Raw genomic sequence first — 22329 nt, 5'->3', positions numbered from 1 at the left:
CTCGAAATCTCAGCAAAGTGCTGACCCAATGAGTTAGAAATTGCGACGGGGTCCACTAAGGTATCATGCGCGACAGTGAGCCCAGAGACCGGGGAGAAACTAGGCGCGCCTGAGAACCGTCGAAGCCGACTCCAAACTTCCGAGGAGGGAGTGAAGTTGTTAAATGAGCTAGTAAAGAATTTCCAGCTTGCCTTCTTGCTATCGTGGATGACGCGACGGCATCGCGCACGGAGCTGCTTATATCGGATACAGTTGGACAAAGTTGGATGGTGACGGAAAATGCGAAGAGCACGTCGCCGCTCACGTATTGCGTCACGGCATGCCTCGTTCCACCAAGGAACTGGAGGGCGCCGGGGCAATTCGGAGGTGCGTGGTATTGAACGTTCCGCAGCTGTGAGAATAACGTCGGTAAAATGTGTGACCTCATCGTCGACGCTGGGAAAGCGACGGTCATCGAATGTCGCTAGAGACGAAAAAAGTGTCCAATCGGCTTGGGCAAACTTCCAGCGTCGCGAGCGCATATATGGCAGTTGAGGCTGCAGTCGAAGAACACATGGAAAGTGGTCACTCGAGTGTGTATCATCAAGGCCGAACCATTCGAAGCGCCGAGCTAGCGGAACAGTACCGACCGCAAGGTCCAAATGGGATAAATTTGCCGTGGAGGCTGACAAAAATGTGGGGACCCCAGTGTTGAGGCAGACTAGATCCGCTTGGTGGAAGACGTCTAGCAATAGTGAGCCACGTGGACAAGGATGTGGAGATCCCCAAAGCGGGTGGTGGGCATTGAAGTCCCCAACCAGCAAATAGGGGGGTGGAAGCTGATCAAGAAGATGAAGGAGATCAGCTCGTGCCATTGGTGTAGACGATGGAATGTATACCGTACAAAGAGAGAACGTGTATCCAGAAAGGGAAAGACGGACGGCGACAGCTTGGAAGGAAGTGTTTAAGGGTATTGGGTGATAATGGAGAGTATCATGGAGCAGAATCATGAGTCCTCCATGGGCTGGAGTGCCTTCAACAGAGGGGAGGTCATATCGGACGGACTGAAAGTGAGGGAGAACAAAGCGGTCATGGGGACGCAGCTTTGTTTCCTGAAGACAAAAGATGACCGGCGAGTAGGATCGTAAGAGGATCGACAATTCCTCCCGATTGGCGCGAATGCCGCGGATATTCCAGTGGATAATGGACATAGGGTGAACAGAAATGGAGGAACGTCACCAAGGGTGCTGTCAACTCAACGACTGCTCAGAGCTTGCGACCGACAGGATGGAATGGCATTCAGTCGAAGGCAGAAGATCCTGATCCATAGGTTGGTCAGGAGCAGCTCCTGCCACCAACGATCGGCCAGTTGACCGGCCACCAACAGTGCGCCTCGGCGACACAGAAGATGGCCGAGGGCGATTTCCGCCAGGTGGTGCTGTAGATGGGACACGCCTTGGCGGAGAAGGAGAGGAACTGTGTTTCTTCGTAGCCTTCTTGGAGGTATGTTTAGATGAAGGAGGAACCGATGGTTGTGAAGTTGCAGTACGTAAAAACTCTTCACGAGAATGCTCTTTTTTTGAAGACTTGGCGTCTGACTTTTGGGCTCGAGATTTAGCAGAACCCGACGAAGGGTGAGCCATAGAGTGGGCAGGCGAAAGAGGTGAGGTTGAGCGGGCGATCTTTGCGCTGGCCGATCTGACGACCGTGGTACTAAATGTGAGGTCGCAAGTCTGCGTGGCCGCCTCCTTTGTTGGCCGAGGAGAAGCAAGGACAGCGCTGTATTTTCCTTTCTGAGGCACGGTGGGCTGTCGACTGGCGAGTAACTTTCGAGCAGCAAAGGTCGACACCTTTTCCTTCACTCTTATTTCCTGGATCAGCTTTTCGTCCTTAAAAACAGGGCAATCTCGAGAGGAAGCAGCGTGGTCACCCATACAGTTGATGCAGCGAGGGGATGGAGGTGGACAAGCACCCTCATGGGCATCCCTGCCACACGTAACACATTTGGCCGGATTGGAACAGGACTGGCTGGTGTGATTGAACCGCTGACATGGATAGCAACGCGTAGGGTTCGGGACATAAGGGCGAACGGAAATTATCTCATAGCCTGCTTTGATCTTTGATGGGAGTTGAACTTTGTCAAATGTCAAGAAGACAGTGCGGGTTGGAATGATGTTCGAGTCAACCCTTTTCATAACCCGATGAACAGCGGTGACGCCCTGGTCAGACAGGTAGTGCTGAATTTCTTCGTCAGACAATCCATCGAGGGAGCGTGTATAAACGACTCCACGCGAGGAATTTAAGGTACGGTGCGGTTCCACCCGGACAGGGAAGGTGTGGAGCAGAGAAGTACGCAGCAATTTTTGAGCCTGGAGGGCACTGTGTGTTTCTAACAACAGGGTGCCATTCCGTAGTCTGGAACAAGACTTTACAGGACCCGCAATTGCGTCGACACCTTTCTGAATAATGAAAGGGTTGACCGTGGAAAAGTCGTGACCTTCGTCAGACCGAGAAACAACAAGGAACTGTGGCAACGATGGAAGAACCGTCTGTGGCTGAGACTCAGTGAACTTACGTTTGTGAGCAGACATAGTGGAAGGTGAGGAAACCATTGCGGAAGAATCCCCCATGATTACCGGCGTCTCCGATGGCGCGCTCCTCCCTTGTGGGGGCCCTCACCGAGGGCACACCCGCCTTAGGTGATTGTTCACACCTCAGGTCACACCTCCCGACAAACGGACGGAGGGACCAATCGGCACTTTCGGAAGGTATCAGCTCGGGTAATCACCCCTCCCTGGGCCTGGCCTTTACCAGGGGGTACGTACGTGTCCTACCTGTCTACCCGGGGCGGGGAATTACGCGTTACCCCGTCACCGGCTACGCATGGAAGTGCGTGGGTCGGCCTTCAGACACGCACAGGGAGGAAGAAAGAGAAAGGGAAAGGAAAGAAGAGGGGGTCTCAAACGCCGCAGCGGAGAAAAGGGTAAAGAGAAGAGGTAAGGAAAGGAGAAGGACAAAGGAAGGAAGAAGACATACAAGCAAGGAAGAAGAAGAATGCGGTACATTTACAAGCGTCCGTCTCCGGACGTAGGCGCAAACCATACTCCCGGAGGGGGAGAAAGTGAAGGAAAGAGCCAGAGGTGAGGGGGGGGGGGTGAAGACAGGGGATGGGGAAGGATGCGGAAAGGGAAGGTATGCAGCCCGGAAAGGAAGGAAGGCCACATTAGCTCGGGGCCCCGTGCTCGCTACGCACGTATCCACAAAAGAGTTGTGGATCCCCTGGGGGGAGGCGACATTGTGGCCATCACGATTCTGATAAAGTTATTGTCCGAGCCACCGCCACTTGTTTTCATTCGAGGAAGGCCGGGTGGTAATGTGTAGAGCTCCAAACCACCACAAAACAACAGCCCAAGGTGCTGTAGATAGCAGTGGAGTCTACTATGACATCTGCTACTGTCATGCCGCAAATTTGAAAAAGGACATTTCTCCCAGACAGCCGTGTGAGTTTGGCCCACATGAAAGAGCGAGTGGTACTTAAAATTAGTAAATGAAATTCACCTACGTTTTTGCTATCTCTAAGAATACAGCGTCAATGCGCACGCAACTGTTTGTAAGAAATGTAGTTTGCCATCGTAGAACGACAGTTATAAACGCGTTGAGCACATTTCCGTCCACAAAACGCGTCGCGGCTCGCCTCAGTCCACAAGAGAGCCAGGACACAGTGCAGTAAAGAGGAAGTCCGAGGAATGAAATGTGCAGCGGCAGCAAGGGTACGTTTTTAAGGTATTCTACCTCCTCAGCGCTGGTGGAAGTTTTTTCATTGAAGGTCACCAGTGAGGAGTAAAGCCTCCAATCAGCCTTAGAAAGCTACCAACCGTTTTACATGTATGTAGGGGTATGCGTCAGTGAAAGGACAGCACACAGGGAACTGTTGCTCGAGTACACGTCACAGAATGGACCACTCGAGACAAGCTGCACAGAGCAGAATGAGAGGTCCAAATGGGAATAGCTGTGTGTGGAGTCTGATAGGAACGTGGGTGTTCCAGTGTTAAGGCAGATGAGGTTGAGTTTATAGTGAAGGTCGGCTGAGATAGCGCATGTCTCGCAGGTTCTTGAAGAGCCTCAATGTGTATGGTGTGCATTAAAGTCACGAAGTTGCAGAAAGAGGTGAGGGCGTTGGCCAAAGGCTGGAGGTGGTCTACACTGCTAACCCCACATGCTGGAGTGATGTGAACAATAGGAAGGGGAAGAAGTGAAGGAAAATGGAAAATGCAAACTGCAACGACCTGCAGTCTAGTGTTCGGTGAGATGGTTTGAATATGAAAGTCACCCAATACGAGCAGCATGAATCCTTCACGAGCTGGAAAGCAATCATTCGGGGGGGAAGGTCGACGTGGACAGGACAGAAATGAAAGAAGTCGTTGGCGTCACAAGGGCGATTTTGTTTTCTGGAGGCAGATAAGAGGATGCTACGATTCCAAGAGCAGCTTAATTCCTCCTTGCTGGATGTATTGAAAAACATTCCACTGGAGGGAAGTCATGACAGGGAAATGGGAGGAGGGAAAATGATTGGTTGTCACCTCAGTGGCTGGGTGTCCGCCTTCAAAGCCTCACTGCTATAGGGTGCAGTGGCTGGAGGCACCTGTTCCATGCAATCTACAGAAGTGTCGGCATTCTCAGTGTGTAACTTCCATGGCAGGAGAAAGGTTGGCACTGGCAGAACAGAGGCTGGGCACGAGGGTATCATGCGACAACACTGCTTATCAGGACATGCGAGTCAGTGAAGGGGAAGAACGTTTGCCTTTGGTATCTCTGAGCCTTTGCAGTTATCAGATGAAGGCTCAGGTGTGTGTTGGCTTGCAGGAAGTTTAAAACCCTCACAGGCAACTCAGTCTGTGATTTCCAGCCTTCTGGTTGTGTAGCAGGTGATTTTGCCACCAGAGAAGATATGGTGGCTTGTTGCACAGTTGGAGGAGGAGATACTAACATGACACTGGGCGATTTTACAACTGCAATGCTAAATTGGAGGTCACATTTCTGTGTGGCGATTTCGTTTGTGGAGCAAGGAGTACGAAGAATGACGCTGTTAGTACCAGATGGAGGACAACACAGCTTGGTAACTACAGGGTAAGGCTCTTTTTCCTTCTCTCGGATCTCCTGGACAGCTTGCTCATGGAGATACACAGGACATTAACGAAATGAGGCTGCATGGTCGCCATTGTAGTTTATACAGCGGGGAGAAGGTGGCAGGCAATTGCCCTCATGAACATCCCTACCACAAGTAATACATTCGGCTGTTTCGGCAAGATATTTGAGTGTTGCTGGAATGTAAACACCAGTAGCAGCTCATTGGGCTTTTCATGTGGCATGCGATGAACTACTTAGCTTGCCCTGATCTGACAGAAGCACTACTGTATCAGATGTGATATAGTGCATGTAGGCATTCCAGTTTCATCAACCTCTCATTACCTGGTGGTGTTCATACATTCAGATAACACTCACTGTACGAAACCCAGAAGTACCAGTGCAAGATCAAAAGAAACGCATCCCACAGGTGGGAGTATTAAAATCCTAATGGTGAAGTGCATATTCAACGAAGTGCCACAGTTTGAAGTGCTCACGAAAAGCAGTGAAGCTCATTGTGGTAGTTACAGAAAGCTGGTTCGAACTCAAAACTGATAGAGTTTTAGGGAAAATTTAGGTGTATATCGAAAGGGTAGCCAAATGAGAGATGGAGGTGGTGTATTTGTCGCAGGGTAACTCAAATCCACAGAGAGAAATTGAAGCTGCATGTGAGTGATTGAGCAAGACTGGGTATAATTCTAACCTATCGCCCGACAGACTCTTCTCCCGATGTAAATGAAAACTTTAGAGGAAACCTCAGTTCACTTCTTAGAAAGTTCCCCAATCATACTGTAATCATTGGTGGAGACTTCTATCATCCAACAATTGGGAAAATTACAGATTTTTAGTGGTGGGTGTGGTAGAACGTCCTGTGAAAGTTCACTAGATGCCTTCAACAATTATCTAGAACTGATAGTTAAGAACCCCAGTCATGATGGAAATATATTGGATTTAATGCAAGGAACAGACCTGAACTCTGAGGATATCGACATCGAAACTGGTATCGGCCACCATGATGTGGTTGTGGCAACAATGGTTACTGAAGTACAGAGGTCAACCAAAACAAGCAGAACGAGATATGTATGTTCTGTGAACTAGATAAAAATCAGTGGCGTCCTATGCCAATGAACTTTCAGCATAGGGCAGGAGCATGTATCAGAATTATGGCTCAAGTTCGAAAGGGTAATTGACCATGTGCTTGATAGATATGTACCCAGTACAACAGTTAATGATGGGAGATAACCTCCGTGATACAGAGTCGCTGTAAAAGAACTTCTAAAGCAACATTACTGCATAATAGGTGTGAAAGTGTAGGGCTATAGAAAGGTGCTGCATGAAACACGTTTGCTTGTCAGAGAAAAGCGTGATGCCTTCAATGAAAACCGCAACAAAATATTGTCAAAAGGCATTTTATAATACCCAAATAAATTCTGGTCACATGTAAAGGCTGCCAGTGGCACCAGTGTTAGGGTCCAGTCCCTAGAGAATGAGAGGGACTGAAAGTGAGGGTAGAAAAAGCAGAAGGTTGACATGCATTACTCCGTTTCCAAATGCTCCAATACAATGGAAAATCAAGGAGAATTTCCTGAATTTATTCCTCATAACATTGAAAAGATGAATGAAATAAGTAATGATGTCAGTGGCGTGAGAAGCAGCTGAAATCTTTGAAATTTAACAAAGCTTCAGGCTCCCATGTTATTTGTCAGATTCTATACTGAATTTGCGGCTGAGTTAGCCCTCTTATCTATCTTAGATCCCTTGAACATGAAACTGTACCCAGTTCTTGTGAAAACGCACAGGTCATACCCATCTATAAGGAAGGTATAGAAATGAAGCAGAGTTCTACCTTCCAGTATCCTTGTCATCGACTTTTTGTAGAATCTTAGATATGTTCAGAACTCTAACATAATGGGTACTTTGTTTTGAACAGAATTACCACCTCAATGCCAACTCGCATGGATTTCGGAAACTCATGTGCCACCCAACTTGCACTTCTCAGATGACATCACGGCAACCAGGCAGATGCAGTGTTTCTTGATTTCCCATAAGCATCTGACGAACTATCACACCTACACTTATTGTCAAATGTACCATCATGTGGAGTATGAAGTGAAATTTGTGACTGGCTTCAGGAACTTTTGGTTGGGAGGCCACAGCATGTTGACTTGGATGGACACACATCGCCAGCTGAAATAACATTCACCAGTGTGGCCCTGGGAAGTGTATTGGGACCCTTGCTGTTTGTACATTAATGAGCCTACAGATGGCACTAGTAGTAAAATCAGGCTTTCTGCAGTTTTCTATAATCAATTACTATCTGAGAGAAGCTGCATAAATACTCAGATGTTAAGGTTTCAATATGCTGCAGAGATTGGGAACTTGCTCTAAATGTTCATAAATGTGAAATTTTGCAGTTCACGAAACTAAAAACTTGGTATCCTTTCACTATAACATCAGTGAGTCGCTGGTGGAATAGGACAGCTCATACAGCTACCTGGGCCTAACACTGTGCAGGGACATGATATGGAATGATCATAGGTTCAGCAGTGGGTAAAGCAGGCGGCACACTGGTTTATTGAGGGAATACTGACCACATTCAATCTGTGTACAACGTAGATGGCTCACAAATCACTCGTGCGACCAGTTCTAGAATGTTGCTGAAGTATGTGGGACCTATACTAGATAGGATTGACAGAAGATATGTAACGTATACACAGAAGGGCAGCACGAACTGTCATAGGCTTAATTCGTGGGAGAGATGCTGAAGGAACATACTCTCCAAGATAAGAGTTAACTATCCCGAGAAAGTCTGTCAAAATTTCAAGAACCGGCTTTGATTACTCTGATTACTGCCTAACCCCCTACGTATTGCCCACACTGATATCGTTAGTATAAGATGCACGCACAGAGGCATTCAAACGATCGCTCTTCCTGCGCTGTACATGTGAATAGGAGAGGGAGAAACCCTAGTAACTGGTACAGTGGGACGTAACCCCTGCCATGCACCTCACGGTCATTTGTTGGATATAGATGCAGATGTAGGCGATACCATCTTGAAACTCATCTACCATCGTCCTCTTGTTTCCTCCCATACAGGCCAATTATCGTACTTTTCCTGTTGGCAGTCTACAACTGGCAGAACTGCTGTAGTTCTTTTTCACATGTCCTCTTTACTTGGGCGTCCTCGTTTTCATTTTTCTTTCCAGCTAATAGTCTACCCGAAATTTGCGTTTTTAATTGGCGCAGTGGAATGTGCCGTTCTTTAAGAAACCTGCAGTCTTTACTATATTCGAGTAACCTGGTGACTACCCCAACTTTAATTGTGTGCCAGAAGCTGTATAAGTACTACCTCATCGATGTTATGTTTTATTTGTATAGTGATGATTTGTCAGTCAGATTAGTACCACCCATACACGTATTGTAAGACGCAATAACGTCTTCTCTTGGGACTTGCACGTATTGTCTTTGTGATATGGTTGGTTGGTTGGTTTTGGGGAAGGAGACAAGGCAGCGAGTTCATCGGTCTCATCGGATTTGGGAAGGACGGGGAAGGAAGTCGGCCGTGCCCTTTGAAAGGAACCATCCCGGCATTTGCCTGGAGAGATTTAGGGAAATCACGGAAAACCTAAATCAGGATGGCCGGACGCGGGATTGAACCGTCGTCCTCCCGAATGCGAGTTCAGTGTCTAACCACTGCGCCACCTCCCTCGGTCTTTGTGATATGGTCTACGTGTGTATTACACCAACGAAATCTGACAAAGTAACACGTTTGTTATCGTACCGTATCACTACAATGAATCTCCCTGCATCGTTTGTTGGACATGCCATTGCTCCTCGTTCTCCATCCTTCATGTCTTCTCGTTGGGCACGTCAATTTTTCAGCTTATTTGCTCTTAATGTCCTAATGGAAAAGATGCCTCTATTCAACAGGTACTAAGGTGTGTCATCCGTAAAGAAGTTGTCGGGGTGTACCTTGAAATTGTTTTCTGGCAACGTGTGAATTTTACGACTACTTAACATGGGAGTCCTTCCCCTGCTTTTCTGTTCCATTTTATATTTTTCCTGCTACACCCTGAGAAATGTCAGTCGTGTAAGTAGCCAGAATTTCGTGCCCTACCCCTTGAATCCCTACCTCATAGGTTTGTTTTTGGGGATGTTTCATGGTGCGTTTGACTTCAAGAACACCACTACAGTGTCTAAGTAATGGTTGCTTTTAAAGTTTTCAAACAATTTTTTCTGATTTGATTCAGTCATGGGTTATTTTCCAGGGGTTGCCCTAGTGCTGTGAGCCACTAATGAATTTTCGGAGTGGAGGACGCTCAACAGTTTTTTCAAATCTGTTTCCTGCCATAATGGTACGAATCAATGGGTAGTGATATGGGTCTCTCAGTAGCAACGAATGCTAGGATTTGATGAAGTCTCATTCTGAGATACATGCCTAACATTTGTTCCAGTTCCAACTTTTGTGTGTCCACTGTTCCGGTCTTCTGTATGCTATACTGATTTGACTGGTGTACCACGTTGTGAAGCATGTCGTCCACCTGCTGAGTTCTAAAATGTTCAATAAGAGTTACTAGCTCAGCAGCAGCTGATGCAGGAAGAGGAACAATTAGTCCTATGACTGGAGCAACGTCCCCTTCTTCCAGAGAAGTTCAGACTTTCCTGCAGCTTTTTCGTCCCTTGTATGGACACTTCTTCAGGAAAATAATCTTCAGCACCACTGTCAAAAGAGGAATATGGGGTATACTTTTTCACGTGCTAGCGAGTCTTGCCAGAACGGCATTGGTTTCACCAGCACCATCTGGATACACATCTCTTACTTTCATCAGTCTCGTGGAGAACATATAATGTATCTTCGATGGATAGCCACAAAAGCGATAGAGAATCACTTACTTCGATTGTATCACGAGTTCAAGTGTTTCATGATGTGAAACACTGAATTCATCCACAACTACTTTATTCATTGCCCTACCTAACATTTTTACATGCATTTTCTGTCCCTGTTACAACACACTAGAATAGTTATTCCATTCTGAAACAATATTTACCATTTGTGGAATAGCAACATTATATATATATATATATATATATATATATATATATATTTTGAAATATTCCAAAATTTGCAGTTATATTGTTATATTATTGGATTTCAGCTACTTCGCATGTGAGATATTTGTCATTAAAGCAAAGGACAGCCAACGAGCTGTAGTTCGTAAAAATGCTAAGCATCACAGTGCGAGAGTAAAGACATGAATTTTTTTTAAATATGCGCCTGTACCAAAACGCGCGCCCAGCGTTTAAATTAAATAAACACTATGACCCCCTGGGCGCAGATATTTATAATCATTGCCTCAGCACTTGATAGCAAGGAGCTGCGAAACACAAGAACAATCTATCTTTCGCTAAGAAATATTCTAGAGACTTTATTATCTTTGTACTTTTGGTCGCCGATATGTTAAGACGTACTTCATAGCATTGCTACGAGTTGTACTTTTATTTTGTGTCAAAACTATGTGAAACGACGGACAAACATTTCGGTAACTCGGGTGTAGATATAATGTACTTACGCACACGCAAGAACATTTAATTTTAAGAAGGAACGGACTGACAAAGCAGCGATTATTTGACTGCGCCATTTACAAAATGAATCAGGTGTAAATCATGCATTTATTGTGTATTTGTCAATGTTTAGAAGTTTAAAGCCAATTTTTTCTAATTATTAATATTTTACGATGCAGTACTCTTCTAATGCTTTTCTTTCACTAACCAAAAATTATGTTCAAATTGTGTATTAGCTTTGTTAAAGGTTCGCTTGTTTCTGATGGACGAAGGCAGGATGATAGTGGGAACAGCTCGTGACTTCCGCAAAATGGCGGCCCAAGGTGTTGGAGATACCAGTAGGGTCCACAATAACATTGCCAGCTGTCAGGCCAGAAATTGGGGAATGAATCTTTGTTCCAGAGAGCCGTCCGAGGTTGGTCCACTCAACAGATTAAGGTGTGGAATTGTTACTAGTGAATGAAATACGTCTAGATCTTCTGCTATCCTGAAGAACTCTGACGCTTTTCACACATCTGTTCATAACAAATGCAGTTGGGTAGCGTAGGGTGGCTGTTAAAAACGCTGAGAGCACGTCTCTCTGTGCGAATTTCATCGAGGCCTGCCTCAGTCCACCAAGTGACTGCAACATGTCGCAAAGACGAAGTGTGGGGAATGGAACGTTCTGCAGCAGTAAGGGTAATATTGGTCTGCCAGTCAGTCATAGTAAGCTGCCATTTTGGTGTGCACACAGGTCAGGCAGCAGTCAGCAAATGGAGAGCACACAGGAAATGGGCGCTCGAGTAGGTGTCAGAAAAAACGGACCACTTAAGACGACGGGCGAGCTGGGCAGTGCAGAATGATAGGTCCAAATGGAAATAGGTGTGCGAGGAAAGGAAAGTGGGTGCTGGAGTGCTAAGGCAGAAGGGGTTAAGTTGGTTAAGAATTTCAGCCTAGAGGACACCTCTGACAGGTCCTGGGAGAAACTCAAAGGGGATGATGTGCATTAAAGCCACTGAGTAGCTAAAGTGGTGAAGTAGCTGCCCATTAAGCTGAATGAAGACTGCCCTGGTGACAGCGAATGACAGAGCGACAAATGGTACACAGGGAAGAAGACAGGCAGGGAAGGAGGTGAACTGCAACAGCATTCTGACAGTCAGGGAGATGGGTTGACTATGAAGGTCATCCCATATGAGCAGCATGACGCCCCCACGAGTTGGAATGCCAACCTCAGGTGGAAGGTCAAAACGAACCAGTAAGTAATGTGAATCCTCGAAGCAGTTGCAAGGGCGCAATTTAGTTTCCTAAAGGCAGAGTACAGAGGGCCGCTGCAGCGCTAGAAGCAGCTGTAAATCCTCTGTGTGACCAAAAGCTGTGAGCATTCCACTGGTGAATAGTCATGATGAGAAGATGTAGGGGTGTCACCTCAGCAGCTGCCGAGGGAGAGGAGGTGGAAAATTGCCCTCGTGCTCATCCCTACCACTGGTGACATTTGACAAAAGACGTTCTAGTGTGGTTAAAATAATTGCACTGGGTGCAGTGCATTAGGTTCGAAATGTATGGCTGGACAGTTATAATTTCGTAACCTACTTTGAGCTTTTACAGAAGCGCCACTACCAAAGGTAACAAAGAGTGCAGGTGGGCACTAAGCATGAATCTACCTTTTTCATTACACAATGAACGGCAATGGCACCCTGATCAGAGAGGTAAGATTGTATTTCAGCCTCTGTTAGACCTGGTGTCAATTACACCACGGGAAGAACTCAAAAACCGGTCGAAGATGACGAGAAGATGTCGCTCGTAGTCAGATGAAAGATGTTTAATCATCTGGCTGTGTATGTGATCAGGCCAAGGGGCTGTCGGGGCAATGTTCAACGGCACTGAGAAGCTCCCATTCTGTAGATGGGGCATTATAGGATTCACTGCATGTGTAATGAATATGAGGACATTCCCTTCCAGCCGCCATTTGGGTATGTGAAAGGCTTGGGTTTTTTTTTTTTGTGGGGTTTAAGGGCGCTCAACTACTGAGGTCATTAGGGCCCAGTCACTGTTGTTAGAGCACATGGAATCTAGTAAAACTCAAGGGTGGGGGGGGGGGGGACACCAGAAAGACCTGATAAAGATGCAGATAAAATCAGTAAAAAGGTTAGATGTCTTTGGACAAGCCAGTCAAAATAATAAAACGCAGAACACGAGCAGCTGCTCGAGCGTCATCAGCTAAAATATCCAGTAAAGTAGATGGCAGGGACAGGACAACACGAGACTGACTAAAGCGGGGACACGACAATAAAACATGGCGCACTGTTAATGCCTGACCACAAGGGCACTGCGGGGCTGGGTCACCGGAGAGCAGGTAGCGGTGGCTTAACCGGCAATGCCCAATCCGCAACCTGGTCAGAAGGACCTCCTCTCGCCGAGATGGTCGGGAGGAGGTTGTCCAAGCAGTTGGGATCGGTTTTACTGCCCGGAGCTTGTTTCCTTGGAGGGATGACCAAGCATCCCACCACAACGACACAAGCCTCTTACAGACATCCCCACGACGTCAGATGACGGGACACAATGGGAGGCTGGCCGAGGCAGGAGGACTGCAGCCTTGGCTGCAGCACCCGCAGCCTCATTCCCAGGCACTCCTACATGTCTGGGAACCCACAGAAAGCTGACAGGAGAACCATTATCAGTGAAAGAATGGAGGGACTGCTGTATCCGTTGAATCAAGGGATGGACTGGATAGGGAGCACCAAGGCTCTGAAGAGCACTGAGTGAGTCAGAGCAGAGTACATGCGATGAATGGTGGTGGCGGCGAGCATACTGAATGGCCTAATGGAGAGCAAAAAGCTCGGCCGTAAAGCTGGTACATTGGTCGAGGAGCCGGTATTTAAAGGTGGCGGCCCCAACGACAAAGGCACAGCCGACACCATCGTCAGTTTTGGAACCATCGGTGTAAATAAAGGTGTGACCGGCAAGTCGAGCACGGAGTTCGACAAACCGTGAGCAATACACTGCAGCCGGAGTACCCTCTTTCGGGAGTGAGCTGATTTTTTTTTTTTTTTTTTGGTTGGGTTTAAGTGCGCTCAACTGCTGAGATCATTAGCGCCCAGTCACTGTTGTTAGAGCACATGGAATCTGTTAAAACTCAAGGGGATGGGGGGACACCAGAAGGACCTGACAAAGATGCAGATAAAATAAGTAAAAAGGTTAAATGTCTTTGGACAAGCCAGTTAAGGTTATAAAACGCAGAATACGAGCAGCTGCTCGAGCGTCATCAGCTAAAACATCCGGTAAAGTAGATGGCAGGGACAGGACAACACGAAATTGACTAAAACGGGGACACGACAATAAAACATGGCGCACTGTTAATTCCTGACCACAAGGGCACTGCGGGGCCGGGTCACCGGAGAGCATGTAGCGGTGGCTAAACCGGCAATGCCCAATCCGCAACCTGGTCAGAAGGACCTCCTCGCGCCGAGATGGTCGGGAGGATGTTGTCCAAGCAGTTGGGAGCGGTTTTACTGCCCGGAGCTTGTTTCCTCGGAGGGATGACCAAGCATCCCACCACAACGACACAAGCCTCTTACATACTTACCCACGAACGTCAGATGACGGGACACAGTGGGAGGCTGGCCGAGGCAGGAGGACTGCAGCCTTGGCTGCAGCATCCGCAGCCTCATTCCCAGGCACTCCTACATGTCCGGGAACCCACAGAAAGCTGACAGAACCACCATTATCAGCGAAAGAATGGAGGGACTGCTGTATCCGTTGAATCAAGGGATGGACCGGATAGGGAGCACCAAGGCTCTGAAGAGCACTGAGTGAGTCAGAGCAGAGTACATGCGATGAATGGTGGTGGCGGCGAGCATACTGAATGGCCTAATGGAGAGCAAAAAGCTCGGCCGTAAAGCTGGTACATTGGTCGAGGAGCCGGTATTTAAAGGTGGCGGCCCCAACGACAAAGGCACAGCTGACACCATCGTCAGTTTTGGAACCATCGGTGTAAATAAAGGTGTGACCGGCAAGGCGAGCACGAAGTTCGACAAACCGTGAGCAATACACTGCAGCCGGAGTACCCTCCTTCGGGAGTGAGCTGAGGTCGAGGTAAATATGACCCGGAGCTTGGAGCCAAGGTGGTGTCGGGCTCTCACCCTCTCTGAAGGTGGTAGGGAGGGCAAAATCCAATTGTCGAAGCAGGCGATGGAAGCGGACTCCGGGGGGCAGCAGGGCAGACACATACAACCCGTACTGACGGTCGAGAGAATCGGCGAAGAAGGACTTGTAAGAGGGGTGGTCGGGCATAGACAACAGCCGGCAGGCATACCGACACAGCAGTACGTCGCGCCGGTAGGTCAATGGTAATTCGGCAGCTTCAGCATAAAGACTCTTGACAGGACTAGTGTAGAAGGCTCCGGTCGCAAGACGTATCCCCCGATGGTGGATGGAGTTGAGCCGGCATAAGAGGGATGGCCGAGCGGACGAGTAGACGAAGCTCCCATAATCCAGCTTCGACCAGACTATGGACCGATACAAGCGAAGCAGGACAGTGCGATCCGCTCCCCAAGATGAACTGCTAAGAACTCTGAGGACATTAAGGGAACGTGTACAACGGGCCGCCAAATAAGAGACATGTGAAGACCAACACAGTTTCCTGTCCAACGTGAGCCCTAGAAACTTAGTTGTGTCCACGAATGGGAGAACAACGGGACCGAGTTGTAAGGATGGCGGAAGGAACGCTTTATATCGCCAAAAGTTGATACAAACCGTCTTCTCTTCAGAGAACCGGAAGCCATTTGCCACGCTCCATGAGTAGAGGCTGTCGAGACAACGCTGAAGGCAGCGCTCCAGGAGGCATGTTCTCTGGGCACTGCAGTAGATCGCGAAGTCATCGACAAAGAGAGAGCCTGAGACATTAGGTGGAATGCAATCCATAATTGGATTGATCGCGATGGCAAAAAGGGCTACGCTCAATACGGAGCCCTGAGGCACTCCGTTCTCCTGGAGGAAGAAGTCTGACAATACGGAACCCACACGTACCCTAAACTTTCGATCCGTTAAAAAGGAATCAATAAAAAGGGGCAGGCGACCGTGTAGGCCCCACCTGTGTATAGTGGAGGAGGATACCTCCTCTCCAACAGGTATCATAAGCCTTCTCCAAGTCGAAGAACACGGCTACCGTTTGGCGCCTTCGCAAAAAGTTGTTCATGATGAATGTCGACAAGGTCACAAGGTGGTCAACAGCGGAGCAGCGGCGACGAAAGCCGCATTGGACATTAGTGAGTAGTCGTCGAGATTCAAGAATCCAGACTAACCGAGCATTAACCATGTGCTCCATCACCTTACAGACACAGCTTGTAAGAGAAATGGGGCAGTAACTAGAAGGAAGGTGTCTATCCTTCCCGGGTTTGGGTATAGGAACAACGGCATCACGCCAACGCATGGGGTCTTGACCTTCGGTCCAGGCGCGATTGTAGGTACGAAGAAGGAAGCTTTTGCCCGCCGGAGAAAGGTGTGCCAGCATCTGAACGTGAATGGCATCTGGCCCCGGAGCAGAGTACCGGGACAGTGCAAGCGCACGTTCTAGTTCCCGCATAGTAAAGGGGGCATTATATATTTCCGAGTGGAAGGAAGGTCGCCGAGCCTCTTCTGCCTCTTTCCTGGGAAGAAAGGCAGGGTGGTAATGGGTGGAGCTTGAAACCTCCGCGAAAAACCGGCCGAAGGCGTTGGAGACAACCACAGGATCAATGAGGACCTCATTACCTGAGGTCAGGCCAGGTACCGAGGAGTGGGCCTTAATGCCCGACAGCCGGCGCAGGCCACCCCATACGACAGAAGAGGGAGTAAAACTGTTAAAGGAGCTGGTGAAAGAGGCCCAACAAGCTTTTTTGCTGTCTTTGATGACTCTACGGCACTGCGCTCGGAGTCGTTTGTATCCAATACAATTCGCCAACGTAGGATGGCGGCGAAAGGTGCGTAAAGCACGTCGTCGAGCACGGATAGCGTCTCTACAAGAGGATGGAAACGCGACGTGAAGAAGGGGTAGTACGAGGAATGGAACGTTTGGCAGCATTGATGATAACAGCCGTGAGGTATTCGACCTGACTGTCACAACTGAGAAAATCGTGGTCCGGAAAGGTCACCAGGGAGGAGTAAAGTCGCCAGTCAGCTTTCGGTATGTTCCAGCTCGAAGGACGTGGGGATGGGGTGTGGTGTAGGAGACGAACGACACAGGGAAAGTGGTCGCTCGAATAGGTGTCAGAAGGGACATACCACTCGAACCGACGGGCAAGAGTGGTAGAACAGATCGAGAGGTCCAAGTGGGAGTAGGTACGAGTAGAGTCCGAGAGGAAAGTCGGGGCGCCAGTATTGAGGCAGACAAGATTGAGATGGTTGAAGACATCCGCCAAGAGTGAGCCTCTTTGACAGGATGCAGGAGTGCCCCAAAGGGGATGATGGGCACTGAAGTCGCCAAACAATAAAAACGGCGGGGGAAGCTGAACGATCAGGTGCATCATGTCAGCCTGACTAACAGCAGATGACGATGGAGTGTAGATGGTACAAACTGAAAAAGTAAAAGCAGAAAGAGTAATACGGACAGCTATTGCTTGGAGTGGGGTGGTCAATGGGATGGGATGGTAATAGACATCGTCCCAAACGAGCAACATGACTCCACCATGAGCTGGGATACCGTCCACAGGGGTGAGGTCATACTGTTCCGAGGTATAGTGGGTAAAGGCAATACGGTCAGTCGGGCGCAACTTGGTTTCCTGGAGACCAAGGACGAGCGGACAGTGCAGGTGGAGGAGCAGTTGTAATTCCTCCTGATTAGATCGAATACCTATTATGTTCCAATGTAACAAGGCCACCGCTAGTCAAAAAAGAGGGGGAACGAGACGGGGGAAGAGCTGGTCACCTCGACGGCCGCGGAGGGCCAGGTTTCGAGAGAACAACGCTACAACCGGCGGGAGGCGGATCCTGTTCCATCGAGTCGTCGCCAGCTGCGGCCGCTGTCCCTGGTTGTGCAGGAGGGGCAGCATCATTTGCCGACGAGAGGCCAGCTGAGCGCCGGGCAGCAGAGCGTCCCGGCGAAACTGAGGACGGCCGGGAGCAGCGACTCACGGATGGAGCGTCAGACGAAACGCGCCAGGGTGGAGAGGGGGATAGACACTTCTTCTTGGAGGCCTTCATGGAAGGCCGAGGAGGCACAGGGATGGTGGGCTGGACCCGAAGAAGGTCCACACGTGCGGGGTCCGTTTTGGGACGCCGGACCTCTGAAGCTGGGGTCCGGAACTTTTCCCCGATGGACACCTGAGAAGATGATCGCTTCTCAGGCGGCTGGGGGGGGAGGAGGAGGAGGAGGAGGAGGAGGAGGAGGAGGAGGAGGAGGAGGAAGGGTGGCCCCTGGGGCAGAGGAGGCGGGGGCCACGGGGGAGGAGGATTTGGAAGGGAGGGATTTGGGAGGCATAGGCAGAGACCCCGGATGGGGGGAGGAGGCGGAGGGGGGACAGGATAGGGGTGATGATACCACGGAAGGAGTGGACAACTGAGGCAAACGAAGGGGTCAATGGCATGGGATGGAGGCGGTCATACTTCTTCCTGGCCTCAGAATAAGAGAGCCGATCCAAAGTTTTGAGTTCCTGTATCTTCTTCTCCTTCTGATATGCGGGGCAGTCTGAGGATCTGGGCGAGTGGATGCCAGGACAATTAACGCACCGAGGTGGTGCGGTGCATGTATGTTCCTCACGAGAGGACGTCCATAATCGCCACAAAGGGGCTCAGCCTCACACTGTGACGACATGTGCCCAAAGCGCAAACACCGAAAACAGCGCATAGGAGGCGGGATGTAAGGTCGCATGTCGCACCGGTAGCACATCACCTTTACCTTCTCCGGGAGAACGTCCCCCTCAATGGCGAGGATGAAGGCCCCGGTGTCGATGCGACGGTCTTTGGGGCCACGCTGGACTCGCCGGACGAAATGCACGCCCCGGCGCTCCAGGTTGGCCCTGAGCTCCTCATCAGATTGCAGCAGGAGGTCCCGATGAAAAATAACCCCCCTGCGTCCTATTTAGCGCCAGATGCGGGACAATGGACACTGGGATGTCCCCTAGGCGGTCGCACGCCTGGAGCGCCGCCGACTGTGTGGCGGAGGTGGTCTTTATAAGAACAGACCCCGAACGCATTTTACTAAGAGCCTAGATTTCCCCAAAGATGTCCTCAATGTGCTGAACAAAGAACATGGGCTTGGAGGTGGCGAACGTCCCCCCATTGGTTCGAGAACAGACCAAATAGTGGGGGAAGTACTTCGCCCCAAGCCGGCGGGCCTGTCCCTCCTCCCAGGGAGTGGCCAAGGGGGAAAGGGCAGGAGAACCAGAACTAGAAACAGTGCCTTTCCTTTTGAAAGACTCGGCCGCAGAGCGACCTGATACATGTTGACGTTTCATCTGCGAAACGTCCGCCCCAATACCACCCACTCCGACCAAGGGCTCTCCCCACGGGCGCCACCCAGCCTCAGGAAGGGCCACCTGGCAGGATGACCGTTGCCAGGAGTCCCGATGCCCCAAGGAGATGGGCATCTACTCCTTGGCCGACGTGGGGAGGGTGCAGCTCAGGTATCGGCAGTACGATCCCTGTGTTGTCAGGGGGCTACAACCTAGAGGGTACATGATGACCCCACCACAATGGACTGGCTACCGTGCTGGATTTCTGGTGCCATGGAAAGTCCATCATGATCGTAGGTGCAGATGGGGACGCACTATGGGCGTAACTTGTACAACCCATCAGGCGTTTAGGCCCAATTTGAGGAATAATGGGTATGGTTACAACGCCGGTACAATACTGAGTGCCAAGGTCTTAGTGCACTGAGGACCAGTGGTACACCACGTAAGGCGTCCTTCCCCAAAAGGCTCGTACTTGTGTAGAATTTTGAAAAATGGAGGTCAAACCCCAAGGGGGACCATCACATGGAAGGCCGAAACGGTTGAAACTCCTTTTAGTCGCCTCTTACGACAGGCAGGAATACCTCGGGCCTATTCTTACCCCAGACCCGCAGGGGGGAGGCTTGGGGGGTAATCTCTGAGGAAAATGTTCCGCAGTGGCGTTTGCGTCGGTACATAACTCGCTATTTACGTTAACACCGGGGACAGTTGTTAGGGCCTGGTACCCAAAAAGACGTTTCATCTTTGGCCAGACTTCGGAAGGTGAAGTGTGGAACCCAATGGTGGAGATATGTAACTCCCAACACTCCTTTCATTGTTTGATAAGGTAGTGAACACAGGCATGGAGCCATTTAGAGGCTATGATGTGGTCCAGCCTTATGCTGCTGTAAAGCTCACCGATGCTCCTTAATGGCTTCAGCGACTTCCGGAGATCACCGAGGGACTGCCTTATGCCTCAGGCACCCTAAATAGGGACGCATCGCGTTTTTTACTGCAGGAACCATTGTGCTAATCACCTGCTCAACTATCACATTTATGTTACCGTGTGGGGGAGATTCAGCAGTGACAGCGGAGGTGAAAGTTCCCCAGTCCCACTTGTTCGAAGCCCATCTGGGCAGGCGTCCAGGTGCCTGATGCTGGGGCAGTGACAGGGAAATGGGGAAGGGTCACTACCACAGGTCGTAATGTGCACTCCAGTGGATAGATGGGGGAAGTCCTGGGCTACAATTTGATAAATCAATGACCGAGTAACTACCATGAGCCACACTGAAATGTGTGGCGACCCCAGTATTTAAGAGGCACAGGTTGAATTGCGAAAGTAAAGTTTCTTCATCTCTGCCTCAGTAAGTAATCATGGTACCAGTTCACACAGAGTTATGGGAATTAAAATCTCCCAGTAGTAGTAAAGGTTTACGGAGTTTATCAATCAGTGCAGCTAATACATTCAGGGGTACTGCACCATCTGGAGGAAGATATACATTGCATACAGTTATTTCCCACGTCATTCTGACAGCCACAACTTCAAGAGGGGTTTTAAGTGGTACGTGTTCACTACTGACCATTTAGGATATAAATGCAAATTCCACCTGACTCTTGATTATAGTTGCTACAGTTCCTGTTATATCCCTTATAGCCACCCAGGTCAGGGGCCGCATTATTGGGAACCAGGTTTCCTGGACAGCAAACGAGATAGCAGGTGTAAACCTTAACAGTTGCTTAGCTCAGTCTGGCGGTGGAAAAAAACGCCTCACTTCCACTGCAGGCTGACATCTTGAGAATGGGAGGGTATGGAACGTTCAATGAGGGAGGTTACGCCTCAGTCACTTGCCGCCACCGATTTATTGCCTGAGCAGTCTGTACCCATTGTGTCCGAGGGTCTGGCGAGATCTAGGTCCTCAGGGGATGCCAAAATCTCCGCCACATCCTCAGCTGTAGAGCTTGTATGTAGCAATTTCCTTGGTCTTAGGGGTTTTCTTTTTGATTTCTCTCGCTCCTTCTTGGGTTTCTCTGGCTGGGAGGACTTCACTGGCTCAGCCTCCAGGACTCAGGATGAGCATGGAGCTCTACCACCAGCTGCTCTTGGGCTCTTCAGCCACTGGCAGGTGTCTTCTTTCCAACTAGAAGAAACCTGGGAAGGGAGCGACCGAAGAGACCCTTTCCTAGTGGGAGAAGCAAAGAAGACTTGCACTCCTCCAGTTTAGAAGTGGGGATGGATGTCCCCTATGGTTGGTGGGTGTTACTCCCAAAGTGGGAGGTGCAGGAGCAACAGGTAGGGAAATGCACCCGACCATCGAGGGGGCAGGTATAGTCTTCCAGCTCCGAGATGTGCCATGGGCTGGTGGAGCTGATGGTGCCAGAACTGTTGTTGCATCCTGTGTGTATGTCATCGTCTTATGCCACTGCAAGCGTTCAAATTTTCTCTTAGAGTCAGTGTAGGTGAGTTCGTCCAGGGTCTTTTACTCCATGATTTTCCTTTCTTTCTGGAGAATCCTGCTGTCAGGCGAGCAAGGCAAATGGTGCTCTCTGCAGTTGACACAGATGGGAGGCGGGGCACATGTAGTATTGGGATGTGATTGGCATCTGCAATGATGCTGGAAGTACCATGGGTAGACATATGGCCAAAGTTACAGCACTTAAAGCACTGCAGCGGGGGAGCTATACAGGGCTTTACATCACAGTGGTAAACCATCTCCTTGACGTCCTTGGGCAATGTATCACCCTAAAAGGCCAAGATGAAGGCACTGGTGGCAACCTGATTATCCCTTGGACCCCAGTGGACACGCAAGACGAAGTGTACACCTTTGGACCAGTCCTCCACCTCCCCAAACTTGTTCTCGAAATGCTCAACAAAAAATTGAGGCTTCATCATCACACAAGATTCCCCATCAGCTCTCGAACATACAAGGTACTGGGGCGAGTAAGATTCGCTACCATCCTTATGACACTCCTCCCATGGTATGGCCAGGGAAGGAACGATTTGGTGTTCATACTTCTTTGCATTGAATTCAGCTCGTGAACACTTAGAGACTGGTGGTGTTTCACCACCATCAAGAGATGATGGACTACGCTTTATCACATGTCATCTGCCCACTCCCAACAATGGCCCTCCCACAGGCGCCACCCAGCCTCAGCAAAGGCCGCCTGGCAAGATGGCCATTGCCGAGAGTTCCAACGCCTCAGAGGGATGGGCATCTACCCCATGGCATACATGGAGAGTTAACGGCGCAGGCATCAGCAGACCGAACCCTGTGTGGTTCAAATG

General features: G+C 49.5%; 1 protein-coding gene across 1 annotated transcript in view; it reads left to right on the top strand.

The window, feature by feature from the left end:
• Positions 1-22329, top strand: part of LOC126413297 (bromodomain testis-specific protein-like) — a 69427-nt gene that overhangs the window by 27704 nt on the left and 19394 nt on the right. The window lies entirely within an intron of this gene.

This window comes from Schistocerca serialis, chromosome 7, assembly GCF_023864345.2.
Source record: "Schistocerca serialis cubense isolate TAMUIC-IGC-003099 chromosome 7, iqSchSeri2.2, whole genome shotgun sequence".
In the NCBI taxonomy this organism is placed as follows: Eukaryota; Metazoa; Arthropoda; class Insecta; order Orthoptera; family Acrididae; genus Schistocerca; species Schistocerca serialis.
The sequence above is the reverse complement of the archived record's forward strand: the minus strand, read 5'-3'. Positions and strand labels throughout refer to the sequence as shown.